We start from the raw sequence: 20191 nt of genomic DNA, 5'->3' as shown, positions 1-20191 counted from the left end.
CAGAATCAATTGCACTTCAGCCTTCCACACAGTTTGTGAGTACTTTTTATGTCCAAAAAGTTTTCCCACTCCAGAAAAAAAAATTTTTCTTTGAATGAAAAAATATCCTTCTTAAGCTCTTCTGAAATGGAACCCAATCCGTTAAGTTCCCCAGGGGCTAATGTTCAAGTGTATTGTAAAATTGAGAAAATATATCATCGTCTCCATTAAGCAAAACATCAAGAGTGAAAAAATATGTTCAAGAATGATTTAAATAAATGTAAAATAAGTTTATTTTAAAATACTATATAGGTTTCATAAAAATATAATTCCCTTAGAAAATGCACACGTGTTTATTTTATATAAACAGCAAGGTATATCATCTCTTATGTATCCTAAGTGACTGTCTATACATTCAGTTGCTTTAATATTTGAAGGAAGTTTTTCCTTTTAAATAAAGTCTCAAGGAAATGTCCATTGTTAGCCCTCCTCTGCTTCTCTAGAACATCGAGTAGGGGTGGAGGTAGATAATCCAGCTACATAAATTGTTGGGACTCTTCAGTTGAATATTGCTAGTGCCAGGGAGATAATCCATGTGTGTCTGAATCCAACAAGATGGGCTTCAGGTTTTAGAAGGAAGTCTTCTGTAGAAAAGTGCTACTTTCTCTATATCCGTTCCCCTCTAGCTGATTAGTCTAAGCCCCCTTACTCATAATTCATTGAGGGATAAGCGATCCTGTGCCATTTTGGATGGATGAGCAGAGAAGCTTGCTTGGGGCTTCTGAGAGTCACTTTCTGGCTTTTGTGAACATAAACCAGGTTTACTCTCTCTTCTAAGTCATGAATGAGGAAACTGCACCCTGGCTACTGACAGGCATATTACAATCATAGGCAAACTTGCCTTAGGATAGAACTAATGGCTGACTTTGATGATATTGTTAACTGTTGGACTGACCAGTCTCGAAGTCCACCCCACCTATGAATTCCCTCTCATCTGAACTTACGTGTTTCCATAACGTTCATGTCCATTTGAGTTTAAGTTTCTATTACTTGCTGCCAAAAGCTTAACAATAGATATGCTTTCTTTTCCTCTCTGTTTTTATTTTAAACCATAGATGGGAAAGGCTGCCAAGATTTCAGCCCTTTCTGGAAAATATGGAGAAGAATTCTGTGCTATTCTCTTCCTCTTTTTGTTCCTCTGCATAAGAGGAGCAGTGGTTGTCTAGGTGGATAGTTAGCATGAGTGAACATCAGGTCTGGAGAGCTCTAGCTGTGACCTGCACTGATGAGAGAAAGGGAGGTCTCCACAGCCCATATTGCTGTACGATACTGCAAGGGCAGATGTCTTCTCTCCCTACAGGCAGCTCCAACACGCCTGACCGAAGAGTAGATAGGAGAAAGTAGAGAAAGCCCCACGTTCCCTAATCAAGCATCACCAGTAATAAAGCTGATAGTGTACATTTTATTGTGCTCTAGTACTTGAGTCTGATCACAATTGGTTTTGATTCAAGGGAGATTAATTAACACCTTCAAAACCTGGCAAGAGTACGTATATCTGAGTGCTGGGTGACGGGGTCATATTTGGAAATAAAAATTTTGTATTATTTATTATTGTAAATAAATTATATATTATATTACTTATTATTATAAAAGAAAAATAAATATTATTATTTCTAATAATAATAATGAGCCTTCATTGGACGCCTTCTAGATAGCAAGACTTTTCTAAGTAGTTTATACCTATTGTCTCTAAACTTTACAAAATGCCAAAAAAAAATTTTGTAGATGAACTAAGTTTCGAAGAGTAAGTAGCTTGTTGACAAGTATCAAAATTCAAATTAGACTCAAGATCCATCTAATTTGAAGGCCACGTTTTTCTTACTCTGATACAAGAGGCAATTTCTTTCTTTTTCTTTTTTTTTTTTAAGATTTTATATTTCCTTTTTCTCCCTAAAGGCCCCTGGTACATAGCTGTGTATTTTTAGTTGTGGGTCCTTCTAGTTGTGGCATGCGGGATGCTGCCTTAGCATGGCTTGATGAGCAGTGTGCCATGTCCGCGCCCAGGATCCGAACCGGCGAAACCCTGGGCCACTGAAGCAGGGTGCACCAACTTAACCACTCGGCCTCGGGGCCGGCCCTGAAGCGATTCATTTCTTATGGACTTCCCATGAATTTAGTCTGTACTTCTTACTGGATATCATAAAAAACCCACCTTTTGTAGGAATACAAGTTGGATCTTTCTTTATAATGACTTATTCAAAGTCTATATATTAGGATGGCATACTTTTTTGAGACAAGAACTATGCAGCTGTTTTATATATTTTAGTCATTTCCTCCCAGTTACACTGTAATTTTCTTAATTCTGAGTAGTCCAATCTCATATAAGAGAGAAAATGCCCTGGCAAGTGTCCTGGAAGCTTGTCACAAGGAGTGTGATAAAGGCTGTGAGATACAGACCTAAGAGAAAGGTCTTCCGTTGCCCAGTAGCCAACAGTAATCCCTGCAGGCAATAGCGTTATTGGAATACATCCTGGGGATTTGCACATTCTTCATGCAGCCCACAAATTTATACTTGATGTGGCTCAGGATTCATAGTCAAAAGGCTAATGACTGAGGCTCTCATCCACCACCCATTACATTGCGTCACTGAGGGTGGCCACATATCTTTTTAGTTTCTTCCTCTGTAAAACCGATTATTTGAGGTCATGATCCTAACTTAAAGTATTGTTGTAAGGATTCTTTAAAATAATATATGCATAAAATCAATGCTATATCTGACATATAGTAATGTATATTAACTATTAAGTTGTTTCCCTCTTTCTATGAAAAATCTATGTAGTATATATTTATGACATGGAATAATTAAAAGCTTTTATTGATTGCCATCTTTCACATCTTATGAAAAATTGATTCAAAGGCCTTCTAATCCAACTTGATTCAATTAAGAATTCATTTCATTTCATCACAAAGCTGTGAAAAAATAGAGAAGAATGAGCGAAACAGACAAGCACATAAATAACTCCAATACAATGTATTGTGTAAGTCATAAATTCATAAAGAATTATAAAATGAGATATTTATCATCTCTTTAGATTGTTTATAATCCTATAACATTTGAAATGATGGAAGAGATTAAAATGGAAAAGAATGATACAACTGTTTATGTAAAAAAAATAATACTTTCACACCATAAAAATAAAAGTAAAATGAAAAGCCATAAAAGGGTATTAGGAAAATGTTTATATCAAAAATGCCAAAAAAGTTTACTATTTATAGCCTCAATACACGTTTAAGATCATAAAAAAATAAGTGACTTGAACAGCAATTTCATATGAAAAGAAATACATTAGTAGACAATCCTATGGAAAAATGTTCAAACTCTAGACAATAAAGCGAAAATTAAAGTAATAACAAGACCAAAGGAATATTTTTGCTATTAATCAAATAGTTTAAATAATATTACATAATGTATGTGAGGTTTCAGTGCAACTGAGACTTTGCAGGTAACAGTATAAATTAGGACAACTGCTGGAGAACATAACATAGCAGAACACGTTTAGAACAAGTATCTGTTCAAAACTTTCAAAGAGGTTGTGCCTCTTCTGGGATTCTGCCTTAGAAAAAAATTAAAGGAGAAAGCTGTTGATGTAATGATTTTCTTTGTTGTTTTATTGTGTATAAGAAATCTTATTAATAACCAAGAGTAAGAAATGGAATGTCCAAGTATATATTCTAAAGAAATATTATATGGCCATTAAAAGTGGAAAGTTTGAAGATTCTGTGGCAACGTGGTGATAAAATTACCATACAATGTATATAACAGAATGGTTATATTATGTTACTGCTGTAACAAAGAGATCTAAAATATTTTTATAGCTTAATGAGGATATGTGTTCATTTCTTTCTCACACAGCAATCTGAGGTAAGTGTTCCAAGTTCCACATTGTCATTCAAAGACCAAGTTTCATTTAAACAACCTGCTCTGCCATCCCCTATGGCCTGGTCGGCATCTCTACATGGCTGGGGCTGGGTGTCTGTGGGTTCCAGCCAGTGGGAAAGGGAAAGAGCTCATGAAGGAGGAGGCATACATCAGTCTTAAGGCTAGAAGAGGCACACATCTCCTCCACTCACATCCATTGGCGAGAACTCAGCATATTCCCATGCCGAGCTGCAAGGAGGGCTCAGACATAGAGCCGAACTAGACAGCTGTGTGCTTAGCTATGATTCTAGCATTATGGGAGGAGGGGAAAGTGGATTTTGACAGTCGTCTCCACTTGTAATCTTAGGAGACAACAACAAATGAAAAAAAAAGGATTATCTGATAAGACCTTTGTAAAATTACGGATAGCATGTATATATAATATAAACATGTATATGCACATATAGCCATATGAGTATATATATATGTGTACGTGTATTAGATGTATACATAGATGCATATATATTATAAGCATGTGTTTCTATATATGTTTTACATATGTATAACTTGTGTATATGTTCTATGTATGTTTTATGTTATATATAATTATATATATTACAGATATCCATATATACATATAATGTATATAGAAATACATATATACCTCTAACGTATATACATATATGAGAGAGAATAGATAGGTGAATGTAAGATTTATGAATTCATAGCTAGATAACAAATAGATGGATAGATAGATAGACAGACAGACAGACAGATAGTAGCAGGCTGAGCTGCTTTTCTCCTGCACTCTCTCAGCCCCACACAGATCCCCACTAGGGCACTTTGATTGGTTTTGAATAGTTTGCTATGTGCCGCTGTAGATCCATCACGTTTCAGGTCAAGACCCTCACACATAGGAATTATGCGGTAAATAATTTGCAGTAAAAGATAACTTTTTTTGTTGAACTAAATTTTTAAAAGCTGACGTTTAGTAAAGATTTTGTACAAATGACTAAAACAAAATTTGTGAAACACCAATGAAGACGGACCTAGAAAAATAGAGGAGTGAAAACTAGAAAAAGAGCAAGGGATAATGGAAAAATAGCATTTTTCTCTTTTGGTCTGGAACTAGAAAGAAGCATTCTCTGAATTCTCCTGACTGGCATTTCACCAGCTCCTAGTACCATGGATTTAAACATCCCATGACGTCATAGTCACAGTCTGATGCGGATGTAGCCCTTCTTAGCTAAATTTTACGGTATATATATATATAAATATCTCCTTCTCCACAGTATAGCCTCAAACATTCTTAAACCTCCTGTTTGTCATTGCGAACATAAAAGCTCAATTTAAAGAAATGTACTAGAAGGGCATTTTAGACTGACTAGCCCCTGTCTAACAATTTCAGACAAGAATTTGGAGCCAGGTGGTAAACAGCTTCTCTTGAAGAATACTTTCCTGGCCAGCCTTTCATCTATCCAGATGTGTCAAATAAGAAAACGTCATTTAATGCTACTTCAATATAGTTGTTATCATGCATTATAAAACTCTTTAATGCAAGAAAAGGATTGGTGGGCTTCCAGTCATTGCAGTTCTAGACATGAGAGCTCCTCCTTGTTGCTGTTACATTCATATTCAGTTATAAAGATATATTCATGGTGTATGTGCATTGCTGCGGACTGTATCTGAGTTTAGTTTCTGCCTCCAGTACAATATTTGACACACTCTTCATCTTACTGTCTCTCTACATGTAACAAAATGATTGGACTAAATTAAACTTTACTATCTCTTAGGAAATGCTGTGGAAGCAATAGAATTTATTGGTATTATTTTTTAAATAATGATTTCATCTATTTATTAACTCAGAAAATAAAGATTGTATCCATTTATTAATTCAGAAATTAATTATTGACCTACACAAGCCATTAGACCAATTTTATTGAAATGCTACTATCAGGCACTTGGGTGCATTTGTAGATGAATGGCATGACAAATAAATTATGGCCTAGCAGACCAGACAGGTTGACACACTCTCACTGAAACACGGTGAAACATGATTTCACAGAACAGTGTGCAAAAAACAAAAGGATCCAAGAAGAAGGAGTTGTTTTGTATTCACTGCCTTGTCCTTTCTCTCTTGCTAGAGTGGAAGCGTCAACTTAATTGAGGACTGGGATTCTATTTTATTCAACTTTGTATCCCTGCATAACGAAGTATTAAGCTTTTTGGCAAAGTGATTTTCCTGTGTATGTGCTTGGATGTACAAGGGAAGGGCAACACAGAAATAAAAGCAATAAGCATTTTTATTAATTTCCTTGTGTATGTGGGTGTATGTAAATAATCCAATCTGTGAATATTTTAAAAGTGGATGTAATTCTTCTTAATGAACTACTGAGTTTCTTAGAAAACTGTTAGTTTAATATTATTAATAGCATGATTTCTTCCCCTACTGTTTATATTTAGTATCTATCTCATAGCTAATTTGGGAAGATGTATGTACTAACTCATAAGTGGTTTGGGGAAAAGACGACTGACACATAGAAATAATCCACATTATTAGCTATTTTTATCCAATCATATTGAGGCAAAAATCTCCTTTTACAATTGTGGCCCTGTCAATTTCTTCTCGGGTCTCTAAAATTGCTTGCCCATGTATTCATATTCTATTTCTTCCATGAACATGGGGGAATTACAGCCTGGGCACCAAGACCCGGCATGGAGACTACATTTCCAGGCTACTCTGTGGTTGATGTGGCCGAGTACAAGAGACACGTCAGCAGAAGCATCGCAATGGAAATGTAAGTCATTTTATAAGTAAAATCACTTGCACATACTGTCTTCTTCATCTCTTTCTCTGTACTGCTGCCCGGAATGTGGAGACCATGCTGCACCACTAAAGTAAGGGCCACTCAGCCTGCGGCCTTCCAGCTTCACCTGGGATGTTTTATCTCCAGGCACTGGGCGAGAGGGAGTCGAGGCACTGGTTCTGAAGCTGGATAGCCTGTGTTCAAGTCCTGACTCCACCACTTACCAGCTTGTAAATCTTGGGAAAGTTAATTTCTCTGTATCTCAATTTCCTCTCGTGTAAAACAGGGGTAATAAGATCACATAGGGTTCTGTGACAATTAAAAGAGCGAGCAAGCGGGAAGCACTCAGAATAGTGCCTTGTACTTAGAGAATGCCAGAAATTCTCAGCCATTCTTATTTTTGTCCAGTTGAGAGAATAAACTGCTGTCTTGTTAAAAAACATTGCCATTTAGGTTTTTCTATTAGATGCAGCCAAACCTACTTTTAACTAAAACAACATGCAGACATCTACTGCAGGTATAATAAAATGTAGCTTTTCTTCAACATACTTCTAAAGTAAGTTCATAGCCTTTCCAGCTTCTCCGAAGATACCACAGGAAAAGTATGGAGAGAGAGAGGAAAGAAAAATTAGCATGTCTAGTATTTATATACTTGTGTTGCTATACAGATAAACAATGACTTTGTCATGGCGCATTTTACTTCTCCATTCATCCTGAGAGCCAGTTGTTTCTCGCCCTTCTCTAAGTCGCTCTTCCCCTATTATGTATATTACGTGAACACGTACACATGTATACACACAATGCACATGCATGTATATGCATACATACATGCATACATATATCTGATCAAGTTGTGGATATTGTCAAGGCATTGCTCTGTCTTTGACACTTAGTTTAAAAAAAGAGAAAAAAGAACCAAAATAATAGATTGTGATGAAAACATCATTAAAGGTGCTAAGTTTCTTTTAGTGAAAACTTTTTGATTCTATTCTCTTAATACATAAAGATTGTATTTAAAAGTAAATTGTTTAATTAAAATTTCAATAACATACTATTTGTTTTAAATTTACGGTAAATGTATTGTTTTTGTAACAAAAGGAACAATGAGCACTTATCACATCTTTCTGTAACTATTTACTTATTGGCCCCATCCCTGTTTCCCAGACTGAGAAGTCGTGCGGGGATTTTGTCACATTTCTCTTTCTATGTCCCATGAGTGGCGTTGTACCTGACACACAACTGCTATACAATGATTAAGTTTGGAAAAGAGTGAGTAAATAAATGATTGTCACAGGTGCCCAGAGCTGGTGGTGACTCCATTATACTGCAAAGAAAATCGAGACGCCGAGATGCACAGAGGATTGCCTGACAACCTACAGGTATTTCGGGGTACAACAAATCAAGGATTCAGGTCCTCTGCTTCTCAACCCCATAGAATCTCTTTAACCCCCACCACATGTCTGAAACTTTAGGAGTGAGAGCTTTTGTTTTTTTCTTATACTTTTTGTAAGTGCTGCTGAATGATGAAAAAAAAAAAAAGGGATACAATTCAAACTGCTGGTGATGAAAATAAACTAGTAGGAGGCATCCTGAAGGTCCAGGAACTAATATCCATGCATGGCAGCAAGCGAATGTTTTTCCTGGCACACTTTGACTCTGAATGTAAGCAAGCACAGAAGTTGGTATTTCATTACTTTAAGCGTTTGTATTATGGCATTTGTATATGTCAGTGGTGTGTAGGGAGAAAGATTAAAAAGAAGTTTCTTGTTATTACATATTTTGAAATGTTCTATATTTCTACAGCATGGTTTATTTTTAGTCCCCCTTCTCAGCATGCAATTCTGACAATTTGGAGATAGAAAATTCTCTAACAGACACAAATTTTTAGATACATAGAATATCTGACACGGGCTGCCTACATTTGAATCCTGGCTTCATTCCACAGATGTGTGACTTTGGAAAGTAAAATAACATTTGGAGTCCATTTTTCTCATCTGAAAATGTACTGTTGAAATTTAAAAAAAACAACTCTTGTACCTATCTCATCAGGATGTTTTGAGTGTTAAACAAGGTAATATATGTAAAACATTTAGCACTGAGCTTGACACGTTTAAATATCCTATCAGTTAGCTATTTGTGTGGAATAAACTACCTAAAAACTCAGTGGCTTAAAACAATAGGCGTTTATTGTTACAGTTTACAGGTCCATGGGATGGCAGTGTTGGCTGGCCTGGGCTCAGCTGGGTGACTGCTGATCTTGGCTGGGCTATGGCATGCATTTGAAGGTTGGACGGGGCACTCTGCTGTAGCTTAGATGTGGCTGGGGCAACTTCATTGAGGCACCTCTGCTTTCACATCCTTCATCCCCCTCCCTCCAAGGACTACCCGCCTACGCTAATGCGAAAGTTGTGTTGGGCCTTCTTCTCCCAATTGTGGTTGGCTGGTGAAACTTAACTGAGGCGGCTCTGCTCACATGCCCTTTCTTCTCCTCTCCTTATTAACCCAGGCTAGCTAACCCAGGCAGGTTTTTCTCAAGAAAATGGTGGAAGCACAAGAGCAAATAAGCCTAACACGCAAGCACTTTTCACAACATTGCTTGCTGCGTTTCTGCAAACATCTACTTGGCTAAAGCAAGTCTCATGCCAAGACTAGGGGTAGAAATGCAACCCTCCAACCCACTTCCCTTGGTATGAATGTGCTGCAAAGATGAAGAATAAAGGGCATAGATGCAGGGAAAGATAACAAATTGGTGCCAATAACACAATCTACTACAAACACTCAATTGTACAACACTGAGTAATATCAGCTCCATCATTTACTTCCAAGTCTTTGCACATAAAATGCCTACTGAATGGCCTAGAGCAAGAATTCAGAAGCCAGAGGGCAAGATTTTGAGTGGAGAGGAGAAATGAGAGGATATGTGAATAGAAAGGAAGCACTGACTCTTACAAGGATCCAGGAATTGGGAGGGGTAGATAATCTGTGGTTATATGGTCTGTAGGGCAGCAATAAAGAGGTGAGAGGTGAGCTGGGTTTAATCCTGACACATATTTATGAAGAAATTATGTAAATGTCGAGGAGGATTGCCGGGCCTTATGGAACAGAGAAAATTTAATGACTAAGCAATAGCCACACTCTTTCATCTTCATTCCTTTTATCCAATTTGTCAGAGTGGCTAAGCTAGTCAAGTACATTCCATCCATAGAGGACACTGAGAGAGACAGTGATCAGAGTTCACTCTTGGGGTCTCTCCCCTAATTCCCCCAGCTTGATAGAGGGCCAATGCCTCTCTTTACGGGGCTATCAGCTTAAGGGAACTAGGCAGGACCAGAGTGCTACCTAGAAAAAAAAAAATGGAATCTCGCAGTAGTGAGGCCTAACTAGAGTCTTGAATTCTGAGAGAGGAAAGACTGGGGTCCCTAGGATTTCTACACTGTCCTTCCCAGACCTTTAAAGGAAGAGAAAGAAGGTATTTGGAGATTCAGAATCCAAAAAATAGCTAGCCAGGGTTTCTTTTTTTTTTTTGGACTGAGAAGTTTGCTATATAAAATAAGAGTGTTGCAGAACACTAAGATTTCCCTATATCTTTAGTATTCTAGAACATGAAGAGAGCGTGGGTGTAGAGAACAAGGGAATGGCAGTAGTTATATAGAGCAGGACACCTTTAAACCTAAAACTGGCATTTACTTCTTAAGAAGATAATGTGGTGCAATGGCTAAAAGCATGGGGACCCTGGAGCTAAACATCCTGGGTTTGAATCTCAAATTTGCCATTTAGTAATTACTTTAACTTTCTTACTCATTTAAACTCTTTATGCCTGAGTGTCTTCATCCATAAAATATAGGTAATTATGACTACTGCATAAATTTTTTGTGAGAACTAGATAAATTAATATATATAAATGCATAGAACATTAAATGGTACATTACATGATATATAGCAAGTACTAACTACTCTTATTTAAAAACAAGAAAAATATCATGACTAAATTATAAAATCTCTTTAATTCCATGCAGAAGAATTACCAGAGTCAGCATCACAGAGCACTGGATTTGAGTGATACCCCTTCCACATGCCAGCTGTGTGGTCTAGGGTTTATTTCATCCTCTCTGTGGACCTGTTTCTCTGTCTCCAGGATGGAAAACTTCCTGTCCCACCTATCTCATGAGGTTGCTATGAAAGTCAAATCAGATAATGGGTTTCAAAGATCTTCATAAACTCTAAAGTGCTGGACAAAATATAGATGTATTGATAGGACATATCTTCAGCTTAAAAAATGAATCTCAGGAACCCTTGTGCACTGTTGATGGGAATGTGAATTGGTGCAGCCACTATGGAAAACAGCATAGAGTTTTCTCAAAAAATTAAAATTAGAAATACCATAGGATCCAGCAATTACACTTCTGGGTATTTTTCTGAAGGAAACAAAACACTAACTTGAAAAGATATATGCACTTCCATGTTCTGTGCAGCATTATTTGCAATAGCCAAGACATGGGAACAACCTAAGTGTCCACTGATGGACGAATGAATGAAGAAAATGTTGTACATGTATATACAATGGAATATTATTCTGCCACAAAAAAGGAAATCTTGCCATTTGTGACAATGTGGGTGTATCTTAAGGGCATTATGCTAAATGAAATAAGTCAGACAGAGAAAGACAAATATTTTTTGATTTCCCTTATATGAGGAAATCTTAAAAAAAAAAAAAAAAAACCAAGAAGAACTCATAGATACGAAGAACAGATTGGTGGTTGTCACAGCCAGGGGGAAGAGGGTCGGCAAAATGGGTGAAGATGGTCAAAAGGCACAAACTTCCAGTTATAAAATAAATAAGTCTTAGAAATGTAATGTGCAGTATGGTGACTATCATTAATAATACTGTATTGCATATTTGAAAGTTGCTAAGAGAGTGGATCTTAAAAGTCCTTATGATAGACAAAAATATTTTAGCTTTGTATGCTGATGGATGCTAACTAGACTTTTTGTGGTGATCATTTTGCAATATACACATATATTAAATCATTATGTTGTATACCTGAAACTAATTTAAAGTTATGTGCTAATCATATCCTTTTAAAAAAGTGAAAAAAATCATGAGGGAATTTAGATAATATTTTTAATTCAATGATAACAAGAATAATACATATCATGGCTTGTAGGATGCAGGCAAAACAGTATTCATAGGGAAATGTATTGCTTCTAATGCAAATATTTGTAAAGAAGCTAGTAAAAGAACAGCAATATGAAAAAAAAATAGAAGGAAATAATTTTAAAAAGAGAACTGAGATAGAAAAAAATATCAACTATGAACAAAACTAAAATTAGTCCTTTGAAAAGTCTGATGAAATTGATAAAATACTCTAACCAGACTGATTAAAAAAAGAAAGAAGGAATAAATAATTGATATAAAGAATGAAAAGAGAAACAGCAGTACAGATTTGCATACATTAAAAACAAGAGGCTATTATGAGCAAGTAAATAGTAATATAATTGCCATATAATAAAAATTTAGATGAAACAAACAAAAATTCTGTACCAAACACAATTGATAGTAGTGAAACATAGAAAGTCTTTCTTTTGAGACTGGGAACAAGAGAAGCATGCCTACTAACACTCAAATATTGTTCTGGAGTTCTAGCTATGTAGTAGAGCAAAAAAGAAAAGTATATGAATCAGAAATGAAGGAACAGATAGCAGTATTTGCAAAGGGTCTGATGGGTGCGTTGACAAGCCAAACAAATATACAGACAAATTATTATGAATTGAAAATTTTAGGAATAGAAAAGACTGTTGGATTTAAAAGTTATTTTGGAAAATCAGCTTAATTTCTATATATTAACAACAAAGAAAATGAAATTTTAGAAAGATACCACTTACAATAGCATCAGAAATATCAAGTACGTATAAATAAATCTAATAAAAGATAGACAAAATTTCTGCAAAATGACAAATAAAATTCTATTGAGATAGTATAGAAGATCCAAATGAATTGAAAAATGTATCATGTTCATGGAGTGGAACGCTCAGTATTGTAAGGATGCCTATTCTCTCCCAAATTATTGTATGAATTCAATGCAATGTCAACTAAAAATTCAAAAAGTTTTTTTGTTGCTGTTGTAAGAAAAAAAAGCGATCCACACTTTTCCACAAGAATTTACTGTGTGGGGTCACACCACATTTTCCCCTCAACTGAAGAGTTCCTTACAGATTTACTCCATTATACAAAACACTTGCTCTGTTTTTTCATGCTAATTCCAAGATGCCATACAGTAGTGGCCTGACTCTCACTACTGGATTATGTGAATCTTTAAAATAAATAATGTCGGGTCTGATGTTTTAACTGGGTATTTGAGAACATGGAACAGTTTAAGGTTACACAAAATTTACCAGAAAATGAGGGAAGGGAAAATGAATTCACGAAAATTCAATAAAAACATTTCTGTCTTAATAGATGACCACATCCTGGTACAGAAGTGCATTCTTAATATTCAGGCAGCAGGGGTCCTTTTACAAAAATGTTGGAGTGTTTCTTGAAAATCCCTGCACAGAGTAGATGCAATACAGGCATAAAACTGAGTTTGGCTTCATGCAAGTATTCTTAGTGGATTCTTAAGACTCAGTTTTTATAAAGTCCTTGGAATGCCCACACATTTTAAAGCAAAGAGATGTAAGTACATGAAATGCCTTTTGTTTTTTTAAAAATTCTCACTAATCCTTGTGGTTATGAAGCCACACATTAAAAAGAAAACTGATCTTTCTCCACAGGAAATTCACACAATGTTTATCTGATACTACCTTAGGTCACTTGCTTTTCCAGATTGATTGTTCACGTCTTCCCACTAACTCTTTTGTGGTGTTGTTATTGTTGTCTGTACCTGTTAGGAATGCCTTAGGCTGCAAGTAAAGACATCTGACTAGAAATAGCCTTAAATCAGTTATTTGTTGTTCTCCAATAACAAAAAGTCTGGAAATAGGTAATTTCTGCTAGTTGGTTTACTGGCAAGTTATATTCAGGGTCTAGGTTAGCATCTCTGAGGTTAACTTGACCTCATAACTACCCATGGCCTCAACTGCTCCAAGTATCACATAATTATACAAGTATGTTCAGAGGCTGGATTGTGGATAGATGGGCAAGGGGCAAGTAGATCATAGGGGAGGGAATTTCTCTGCACAGGGCTTCCTCTTTTCCTGGAGGAGACTCTTTCCCCAAAGGCTTCCTAGCCTCACTGTTCTTATAGCCCCCCAGCTAGAACTGGGTCACACATTTACTACTTCTAGATTAAGCAGCTGGGCTCACCTTTTCTGATATCTGAACAAAAACACAGTTGGAGTTAGTTTGGAGTTAGTTTGGAGTTAGGCAAACATCAGAGTTGGCCATCTTGTTTTTTGTTTTTTTCTAATTTTATTTCATTTAACAAAGAATTCAACCCAACAGAGTAGTGTCAATTGTAATACAAGAGATTCTTCAGATTCCCCAACAGTTAATATTTTAACACATTTTCTTTTTTATTCTCTCTCTCTTCCTTCTTACATGTTTACGTATTGATTTTTTTATGGAACAGTTGTGATTAATTTGTAGACATGGTTCTCTATTATCCTAAATACTCCAGTAGGTATTTCTCCAAAACAAACAAAAACCTCTTACATAACCACAGTATAGTCCTCAAAATCATGAAATCACCATTGACACAATACTTCTGCATTTATTATATTATGCATTTGGGGCACCAATATCACAGAAATGATGCTATGTCCTCAGTATCCTGAGAAGTGGTATATATTATCAATTTGTCCCAGTATTGGCAAGGTAAACTATAACCACATGTTAAACTGGTGTCTGCTAGATTTCTCGACTGTAATTACATCTTTATTTGTAATTAATAAGTATTTTGTTAGGAGATACTTTGAGACTATGAAAATATTCTATTTCTCATTAAACTTCTACCGTTTTAGTACCCATTGTTGACTCAATTTAATTAGCTATTATGATGGTTTCAGATGGTGATGTTATAATTCTATAACTTAATCTACATTTGTTAGCATTCTTCTATTAGGCAGAGCTTTTTCTTCTTCACATTAATTCATTTATATCCATATAGACTGATGGAGTCCTACTTTATTTAATGGATTAAAATCCAATATTATTTTGATGCTCAATTTGTCCACGATGTGGCCAGTGGGAGCCTGTCCAAATTGACTTCTGTATCCTTTTGATGTGCCATCATGATTCTTTGAACACTTCTTTACCTTCTGCCAAAATAAGTTGTTCTATGTTCAGCATGTGCTGTTGGTGTAGTCTCAAATTCAAAATCATCATTTCTCCACAGAGTCCCCATTCCTTTTAGTGACAACGGTATTTGCAAACCAACATCTGAGTTCTACATATACACATTGCTACCTGGGTCTCATTGTTTTCAGGCCTTTTTGTAGACTGAACTGGGAAATATATAGATATCTCTATATTTATATACGCACATTTACTTCTATATTTGTTTATATGTCTATCTATTGAAAACCATGAGTTTACTCCAGTGCCTCCAATTCTAAGCTAAACTTTAGGATGGTCTAGCTTTCCCCCTTTCTGTATTTCTAATTCCCTTCCTTAACAGTGAGAAGCATGGCTCCCACTATCCTTGACATATTAATTTATTTGATCAAGTCCTCCCTCTGTAACCAATCCCCCAGCAAGACTCGTCCCTGAGACCGACTATAGCCCACCTCTGGCTTAGACATGACTGCATTATGGCCTTCTTATTGCCCTTCCCCTGCCCGGTGGATCAGCCTCCTTCGTACTTGGCCTTTTCCTTGCTTCAATCCTGGTCACACCAGCTGCATCTTTACTCAGCTCCTGATTGAATTTTTTTTCATCACTTGACATAGAAATATTTTGGTACTGTGCACTATAATTAGTTTTTGAGAATTACTTTGGCACAAATCCACAGAAATAAATTGATTGACCCATTCAGCTGGAACGCAGTCACAAGCCCATATGAACAGTGAAGGGCACATAGATTAATGGGTAGAAAAATAAAAGCACTCGCAAATTATCAAAATATTTGTTCAAATCTCACTATTTCTTTCACCAATGAAACATTGCTAAACATTACACCATAAACATTTTACCAAACCTTGCATATTTAAAACCTGCATCATCTTCTATCCTACTATAACTCATTGTGAGTACTTTTGTCCAGGCACTTGTCACCTATACCTAAACGTCTGTTTGTCAGTGTCTCTAATTAACTTTGGAAATCTTTGAAGACAAACACTGTCATTCATTTCCATATCCCCAGAGCTTAGCTGGGGGCATAATACATTGGTGTTGATAAACACTTTCAGAATCACTGAACTATTTAATAACCAAATAATGTCAACATTAGCCAAAATGAACAAACACAACCATTGAGTAAATGGTTCAAAATTTATTTCACTGTTTTTTTCTTTTTGAGAATATTTTAATTGCTTTTCTCTTTCTTACGCATCTTCAATACGTTTCAATAAAAGTCCATTGAACATCTTCCCTGTGTCAGACCCTGTATTTGTAACTGCAACCTGAAATCATCTTCCTATTAGGAATGATGCTTCTAGTTCCCAGAAGCCAGACACTTGAATCGTAGATGTGGGAGATTTTATTTACCTCTAACATCCTAGTTTGAGTTGGATTCAGAGAGGTCAAGTTTTACAAAGACTGTATAAGCCACAATATTAATGACTTTTTCAGAGTTCTCTAAATTCTGCTCACCTCCATATCTTGATAAGCCACATTTCTTTAACTACGGACACCAAAAGGAGCAGTTCTTGTTGTTTATCTTGTTTTTCCCTCTTATAAACCAAGTTCTCAGACACAACTGAACTATTTAAGTCAAGTTTAGCATCAAAATTTCACATCTCAAATTTCTTAAAATTTGATTATCAGAGGCTTCTGCATGCCAAGAGATAGATAGAAAATATTATGTAAAAGGAAACAATTGAAAATAGTAAAATAATTCTGATTAATTTAATTTTATTTAAATTCAAATAGCCACCTTTAGCTAGCGGCTATCATACTGGATAAAGCAGCTGTAGCATGAAAGCTCCTCCAAGGCAGCCTCAATGTCTTAGTTCATCTCTACATCTTGAGTACCAAGCAAGTTACTCATGCTACACAGGTGCTCATTAAGGCTGATTGAAACTTTGAGTCATGGCATTGGAGGGCATGGGAGTAAGAATTTTGGGCCTTGCTGGAGAAGAGGCAGTAAATCCAAGTGATTGATGTCTCTATGGCAGAGAAGGCCCCCATATGGTGTTTCCTCTTCAACGTAGTCATGGAAATAGTACAGGTCTTAGGGTTAGGAAACAGAAATTCAAGATGTTCACCTGCTATATACAAGCTGTGTGACCTCAGGCAAGACACATAGCCACCTCTGAGCTTCTTTGTTCTCACCTGTAAAATGGTGATATAAAAGAATGCAGCCTCTAACTCATTGGATTTTTCTAGGACTCAATTGAAGCCAAGAGTAGGAAAACCAAGCTGTAAATTGTGAAGTGGTCTGTAAGTACATGGTTTTGTTATTAGTTCCATAGATAAGACCTGTTGGCAGATAAATATTAAGAGTCGGTTATCAAACATCATATCATTTAGACAGCTCTGGCCCTAGAAATGTTGGCATTTGTTCCTTTCACTCCATGCTGTAAAAAAGAATAAATAAATCATAAATGATTAATTTAGACTTGCCTCCATGCCTCCCGTTAACAGCTCAAAGTCCCCACCACACAGCAGGCTCAGTGATGAACTGGTGGGGTAGAACCTTCAAGACGGCGGCTAACCCTTCCCCAAGTACAACCAGCTGTGAAAACAAATTTAGCTCCACCAACACTGCAAAGGAGCAAAGTTTTTTCGTAGGTTAGAGATATAATGTTCACCCCATTCAGAGGAATCCAAACCAAATGCCAATGGCTTGTGGGGGTAAGAGAATATTCAGCATAATAGACAGATTATCTGCTAGTTTACTGAAAGTGAAGGAAGAGACATTTGTCATAGTTTTGCTAGAAATGAGACTTTATCAAAGGGAGAGAGGGTGAAAGGTCACTAGTTCTATTGGTGCGATTATTATCTTTGCATAGCTAGAGTGGCAAAAGAAATGATCCCAAACAGAGCAAAACAAAACAGACCTCAGCGAAGCACTTCAAGATGAGCCCCAAGAAGCCACCACGCCAGACCCACCGGCTGCATCTTAATTTATCTTCTCAGGGCTTGTTGACAAGAGTTGATTGGGTTCTCCAGCTATCCGAGCTGCAGCAGGTTTCCTCATGGCAAACCACTGGGTGGACATGAGGGATGGTTATTTTTAGGAAACAGTCATTATAATAACAATGATATTACCATTTTTTGAACACCTACTACACCCCTGAAACTGTATTTTCTACTTATTCTTGCAATTGATAATCCACAAAATGAGTTACTGTTACTGCTTTGCCATTGAAGCGACTGGGGCTTAAGCAAATTGGCCTGTACTAGCTGATTTCAGGGATAATTTGGGTTTTAGTATTAATAAATAGAGTAATGAACATCGCATCAAAAGCAGCTGCTTATATAAATACCTTTATTAGTGCTTCAAAAAATGTACACATGAGGGACTTGATAGGCAATGCCAATTGGTATTTCTGTCAACATTTTTGATCACATGCCTGTACAGTTTCTTTTCTTGAAGATCTCAAGAAACTCTTCTTCTGTTCAAGCTAGGCTTCTTTAGTGCTGGCTTCACTGCCGTATCAGCAGTCACAGCTGCCCCAGACAAAGAATCAGCCCACTGGTCTTCCTCTCTCCTCTGTCCTGAGAGTTCCACTCTTACCTGGTTACCTCGCTGGACCCCCAGCATCTGGATGCACCCTCTCTGTCTGACTCCTGCCATTTAACAAGTGTCTTGGATAATCTATCTATCTCTTGTTTTACCTCCCTCCAGAAACGTAGCTTCTTGAAGTTTCCCATTTCTTTAGATAAACAATGAGGCTTTTTCACATACCTCTCTCAGAACCAGGAACAAACCCAGGACTGCTAGTTTCCAAGACACTTTTCTTTATACTGAGATACTTCATATTTTAGAGAAAATAACTATGACAATAACACCAATGTTGTAACTTGAATTGAAACTTAAAAAAATAATTGCACCCACCATTTATTGAGTGTTTTCTATATGACAGGTAATTTCCCAAACCCTCACACATCGAATAACATTTAATCCTCAAAAAACATAATGTAATAGGGATCATGATCATTTTCACCTAACAGATGAGGAAACTGAGGCAGAGAGAGATCAAGAGATTTGTCTAGGACTGCATGGGTTCAAGTAATAAACCAAAGTCTGACTCCAAACTGGTATTCTTATGTGACCTTGAGTGGTAGGATGTTAAAAAGTATGTGGTCCTTGAAACCAGAGCCTTGACTCAGACTCATCTCTCCCACTCCCTGTGCAGCAGCTTTCCCGCCCCAAGCAAGTCATTCAACATCTTTACATGGTGATTCCGTGCATGAGCTCAGGAGGTGACCTATCTGCGTTGGCTCCACCACGTCTACTTACCAGCTATGAAAACTTGGACTATTGAAGTAACCATTCTGTGCTTCAGTTTCCTCATCTATAAAGCAGAGATAATAATGATATCTATTCCCATAGGTGATCAAATGTGTTAATACGTATAAAGTGTTTATAACGGTGCCTGGTCTAGAGTAAAGAGTTAACAAATAAGAGCTTATATTGTCATTATATTTCAGCTTCAGGCTCCTTATCTGTTAAACAAGAACATCTAATCTGCCTCATCAGAGCGTGGTGGGAACGAATCAGCTAATGATCACCCAACAGGATGCCTCATTATCCTTTTGCTTTAGTAGATGCTTTGGAGAAGAAGCTATTGAATTTCATAAGCAACTTTCAGAGAGAGTTTGGATGGGAACATTGTTCTAGGACCCAGGAGCTGTGTCTGCTTTGTTTTTTCTCTCTTTGGGTCATTTACTGACTTTGCTCACACGCAGTCTCTTCACAGAGGACAAAGACACAGACAACCTCTCAAGAGTTGGGGAAACAAGAGGGGTGGTAGAACCAGCAGAGACATGCGTCAGAAGACTCTGATACAAACCCTGCCTCCTACATCCAGCAGGCTGATCTTGAGCAGGTCACTCACACCCTCTGAACTTGATCCAATATCTGTAAAATGAGGGTAATGACACAAGTCTCACGAGCTATCATGTCATCTTAAATGTAACATATGTAAAGCATGCAAGAGAATTGTTTTCCTTCCAGCTTCACTTCGCCAAATCCTTGGGATCATGGTCAAATCCATGATTTCCCATTATTAAAGAGCCACAGGGCTAGACTTTTCCATTCAGAAAAGAGACGGAAAATATTCATTCTGTGAATACTTTAAGTATATTAGATTTGCAATGTGGATTCAGTTTAAGCACAGTTCTATGCTTAGGTTAAGTATTGATACCCTTTAGGTAGAGTAT

This window comes from Equus quagga, chromosome 3 (genome assembly GCF_021613505.1).
Source record: "Equus quagga isolate Etosha38 chromosome 3, UCLA_HA_Equagga_1.0, whole genome shotgun sequence".
NCBI lineage: Eukaryota > Metazoa > Chordata > Mammalia > Perissodactyla > Equidae > Equus > Equus quagga.
This window is presented reverse-complemented; position numbering follows the sequence as displayed.